Genomic DNA, 5,329 nt, shown 5'->3' on the forward strand with positions numbered 1-5,329 from the left:
GTTTTGATTTCGTCATTGACCCAGGAGTTGTTTAGCATCATGCTGTTAGTGTCCATGTCTTTGTGGGTTTTGGGGGGACTTTGTTGGTGTCAATGTTTATTTTTATTCCACTGTGGTCTGAGAAGGTGCTTGGTAGAATTTCAGTCCTTTTAAATTTGCTTATGCTTGATTTATGGCTGAGTATGTGGTCGATCTTAGAATGTGTTCCATGTGGTGATGAGTAGAATGTGTATTCTGTGGTCTTTGGATGGAGTGTTCTGTTGGTATCAATTAAGTCCATTTGGTCCAAAGTCACATTGAGGTTCCGGATCTCCTTGCTGATTTTTTGTCCTGATGATCTGTCTCGGGTTGTGAGTGGGGTATTAAAGTCCCCAGTTATGATAGTGTTAGAGTCAATATCTTTCTTCTTTTCCAAGAAGTTGCTTTATGCAAGTTGGCGCACCTATGTTGGGTGCATATATGTTTAGAATAGATATTTCTTGTTGTTGGACTGAGCCTTTTATCATTATGTAGTGGCCTTCTGTATCTTTTTTGATTTTTAATAGCTTGAAGGGTATTTTGTCTGAAATTAAGATCGCTACTCCTCCTTTCTTTTGTATTCCGTTTGCCTGAAAGTTTGTTTCCCATCCCCTTACTTTGAGTCTGTGGGTGTCCTTTCTAGTGAGGTGAATCTCTTGAAGGCAATAGATTGTTGCCTGATGATATTTTATCCATTTTTCCATTCTATGTCTTTTCAGTGGTGCATTTGTTCTGAATATTTCTTGTAAAGTTGGACTAGTGGTGACAAAAGTAGTGTTTGCTTGTCTGTGAAGGACTTCATTTCTCCTTCATTTATGAAACTTAGTTTTGTGATATACTAAATCTTTGACTGATTCATTTGAGGAAACTGAAGATGGGGTCTCACTCCCTTCTGGCTTGTAGGGTTGTTTCTGAGAAGTCTGCTGTTACTCTCATAGGCTTGCCTTTGTAAGTTATTTGATGCTTTTATCTCACTTCTCTTAAAATTCTTTTTTTTTTTTTGAGTTGAAGTCTCACTCTGTCACCCAGACTGGAGTGCAGTGGTCGCTCTCGGCCACCGCAGCCTCAACCTGTTAGGCTCCGGTGATCCTTCCGCCACAGCCTACCGAGTAGCTGGAACTGCAGGCGTGCGCTACCACTCCTGGCTAATTTTATTTTATTTTATTTTATTGTAGAAATGAGGTCTCGCCAAGTTGCCCAGGTGGATCTCAAACCCACGGGCTCAGGCAATCCACTCACCTCAGTCTCCCAAAGCGCAGGATTATAGGCTGAGCCACCAAGCCCAGCAAAATTCTTTCCTTCATAGTAACTTCACATACCTGGATAATTACATGCCTTGGGGATGGCCTTTTTGCAATGAATCTTTTGGGGGTTCTTTGGGCTTCTTGCACTTGGATGTTTAAGTATCTGGCAAGTCCATAGAAGTTTTCCTCCAATATTCCTTCAAATAGATTTTCCAAACCTGTTACTTTTCCTTCTTCCTCAGGAACAACTATGATTCTTGTGTTTGGGCATTTTACATAATCCTACGTTCCTTGGAGACTTTGTTCCATTCTCTTGATTCTTTCTGTATTTTTTGATGGGGTTAATTCCAAAGCCTTGTCTTCAAGTTCTGAGATCCTTTATTCTGCTTGTTTTAGTCTACTGTTAAAACTTTCCACTGTATTTTGTACTTCCCTAAATGCTTCTTTCATTTCCAGAGTTTTAGCTTTTTTTTAAAGTGTCTACATCTTCAGAGAATCTTTCATCCATGTCCTGAATAGTTTTTTAAAATTTTTAAAGTTGATTTTCAACTTTATCCTGAAGTTCATTTACCAATTTTATCATCAGCCTTTTGAATTCTGTGTCTAGAATTTCAGCACTTTCATTTTGGTTAGGGTTCATTGCTGAAGAGTTGGTGTGACCTTTTGGGAGTGTTGGAGAACTCTGTTTTTCATATTATCAGAATTATTTTTCTGTTTTTTTCACATTTGGTTAGACGATTTCTTCTTATTTGAGGTTGGAAGGAGACTGACATAGGCACTGTAGGCTTCCCTTGGTTATATATAGCCTTGGTATAGTGAGTTTCTTAGTTGCTAGATGTGCTCAAGGCTTCCTGAGTGTTTGCAGTGGCTTGGAAAGTGTTGTTAGCTGGTGCTTGGAATCTAGCCTTCCCCAAAGCTGAGGTATTGTTTCCGATATGGTTGGCTGTACTGTTGACCTCTAGCTGGAAGGTGGTGCTTATGAGAGAAAGCTGGCTGCAATGGTGGCTGTAGGTTTTCTCCTTGGCAAGTGTTGCTACAAAGAAGTACCTAGCCAGTCTAGGCCAAACGCAGGGCTCTGGGGGTTTTCCAAGTTTTCTGTCTGTTTTGAGCTTTCTAGGGTATTTCAGGGGAAAAGGAGATAAAACACCCTGCAAATGTGCACTCTTGGCTGCCCCAGTGGGGGTTAGAAAGGAGTCCCAGGTCCTGGGGTAATGCTGTAGTGCGGAGTAGGCATGGATAGTTTACAAGGGGAGAGAGTGGCTAGCATGACAATGCTTCCCATCTGGCTCCTGCCTTGGTCTCGGGTAATCTGAGGTCTGAACGTCAAAGTGCAGCTGGTCTCAGGGTCTCAGGCAACTGGCCCAACCAGGAACTGTGTGCAGCTGTGGAATTTGTCTTTGTGGCCCATTTTCTCCCAGGCTGGCTGAAAAGCAGCCACTCCACCCTGCAAGGGTTGAGTTTCTGGGAAATGGTGACTGGCACTGCTCAAGGCTTTTTTCCTGCACCACTCCACAGCAGAGTACAGCTGTGGGGAAGGCAGTTTCCTGTGAGGGACTTGGGTCCCACAAGGCCCAAGGAGCCCTGCAAGTTTATGGAAAGAGCACAGGACTCCCAAATTCCCATCACTCGCCTCCCCCACTGTGCCCAGAGGCTGTGGTGGATTGTGCAGTGCAGTAGAGAGTCCCTATATGGTTCTTAAACTGGGAATTCAAATCCTTAAGCTCATCCTTTTCTTTCACCACGTTGTCCAGTGACATTAGGAGCAACAAACCAATATAATTTTATTTCTTCATTTTCTAAAAATGTTCAAAAGTATCACATATATTACTTTCAGTATCCATGGAAGATTGATTTCAGGCCTCCCCATGGATACCAAAATGCACTATGATTGAGTATCTAATATAAAATGTCATAGTATTTGCATATAACTTACACACATTCTAACATGTACAACTTTAAATCGTCTCAAGATTACTTATACATAATATAATGTCAATGCTATGTAAATAGCTGTCATATTGTATTGTCTAGGAAACAATGACAAGGGAAAAAGCCTGTACATGCTCAGTATAGATGCTTTAAAATTTTTTTTAATCTTATCTCACTTCTGGGCAAGATGGCAAGGGAACAAGTTGGACTGTGAGGGTCTTTGCAAAAGCAAGTGTCCCTAAAGACTCTCTGCGTGAGTGAGTGTGTGCTAGTGTGTGAGTGAAAGTCATCTGAAGGAAGACTTGGGTTCATGCACCCAGAGCTCTCCTCTGGAGGTGACTACAACTCCCCACCACCCTGAGATTGGAGACCTGACAACAAGATTGTCTGCCATTCTCGGGGCTCTCTTGAGAAGAGGTATCAGAGAACAGCCAACCCTCAGCATTGGCACCTGGGCCACACCATCATCTGCAACAGCAGAACTAACACAGCCGCGCTCGGTGGCTCAGCCTGTAATCCCGCGCCTTTGGGAGGCTGAGGTGAGCGAATTGCCTGAGCCCGTGGGTTTGAGAACTGCCTGGGCAGCGAGACCTCATCTCTACAATAAATCAAAAAATCAGCCAGGCGTGGTAGTGCATGCCTGCAATTCCGGCTACTCGGAAGGCTGAGGCGGAAGGATCGCGGAGTCCAGCAGGTTGAAGCTGCAGTGGCCGGGAGTGGCCACTGCACTACAGTCTGGGTGACAGAGTGAGACTCCAACTCAAAAAAAAAAAGAACTGACACAAGAAAGCAGGTAGTAGAAATCTGGAATAAAGCTCCAACGCCATTGACAAGATGCCGACTGACACCACCTTCTCAGTCCCAGAAGGGGCAGAGACTTGCATTGCCCCGCCCAGCTTCACCTAGCCTCCATCTTGGGACCTACAGACTATTATTTCATCAGACTCAGAGAGACAGGCGCCCTGCCGTCATGCTGGAGGAGGCACAGACATGTCAGATCTGAGTGGGAGACTTGATGGCAGCAGCGAATGGGGTGAGTCTGAGTCTGTTCCATCTTTTCCTCCCACAGTAGTCCATGGGGCATCTAATCCACACTGGGAACAATACTTTTAGTCTGTGCTGAGAGAGGAGGGGAGGAGGGCTGGAGATTAGACTCCCTAAGGCAGAGACCTGAAAGGAAACTGAACTCACAGAAACTGCCAGAGAATCAACTTTTTTTGTTTTAGCTTTTTTTCCTTCTCTCTTTCTATCTGTTTTTGTACTTGCTTTGTTTCTGTTATTTTAATTTTTTTAGATTTTCTATATATATGGGTATTTTTTGAGGGAGAGCACACTAACAGGAGTTTTTTGTTTGTTTGTTGTATGATTGCAAGTTTTTGTCTTTTTATTTTTTCTGTCTTTGTTTGTCTCTCTGTTTATTCATTAGTTGGTACACTTGTCTGCTTTCCCACTTCTTCTCACTCTCAACCTCCCTTTCATATTTCTCTTTCCTTTTTCCATATTTTCCCTTTTATTATCTCATTTTTCTTTCAGGGGCAAACAGCAATCCCCACTACATGAACAGATTGTAAGGCAGTGGGAAGCAGGTTCCAGGGGGCCCACACACCTGTCAATGGATACTGGGATCTGCAGATAGCTTCTGATTCACAGCTTCTCCCTGAATTTAATCTCAAAATTGAAAAAAGCATAGGCCTCCACTCCTAGTCAGCTTCAGAACTTGAACAAAACCAGAGGATCTAAGGAAAAATAGGAAATTGAGCAAACATAAATAAAAGCTATCCCACCATTACTGAACAACAGAATTAAAGAAGAGGTTAAAAAAGGGGGGAGGGGAAGGAAACCCTACACAAATGCAGAAAAACCAAAGGAAGTATATGAGTTTGTACAGACTCCTGGGAGGTCAGTCACTGAGAATACAGACTCCAGAACTCAAACAGTGAAGAGCCACCAGAATGACTGGTCTCCAACCACAAACCTAGATATCAAGATATTAATAGAGAGAATAAATAGAAATGAAGAGAGACAAGAAGAAGAACTGAAGGATTTGATAACTGATATAGCAGGAATAAAGAATACAGTCAATGAAACAAACAACAAACTGATATGCATGGAAGGCAGAATTGATCAAGCAAACGAAA

The sequence above is a fragment of the Carlito syrichta genome, unplaced genomic scaffold (assembly GCF_000164805.1).
Source record: "Carlito syrichta isolate Samal-C Ts95f unplaced genomic scaffold, Tarsius_syrichta-2.0.1 Scaffold66846, whole genome shotgun sequence".
Classification (NCBI taxonomy): Eukaryota; Metazoa; Chordata; class Mammalia; order Primates; family Tarsiidae; genus Carlito; species Carlito syrichta.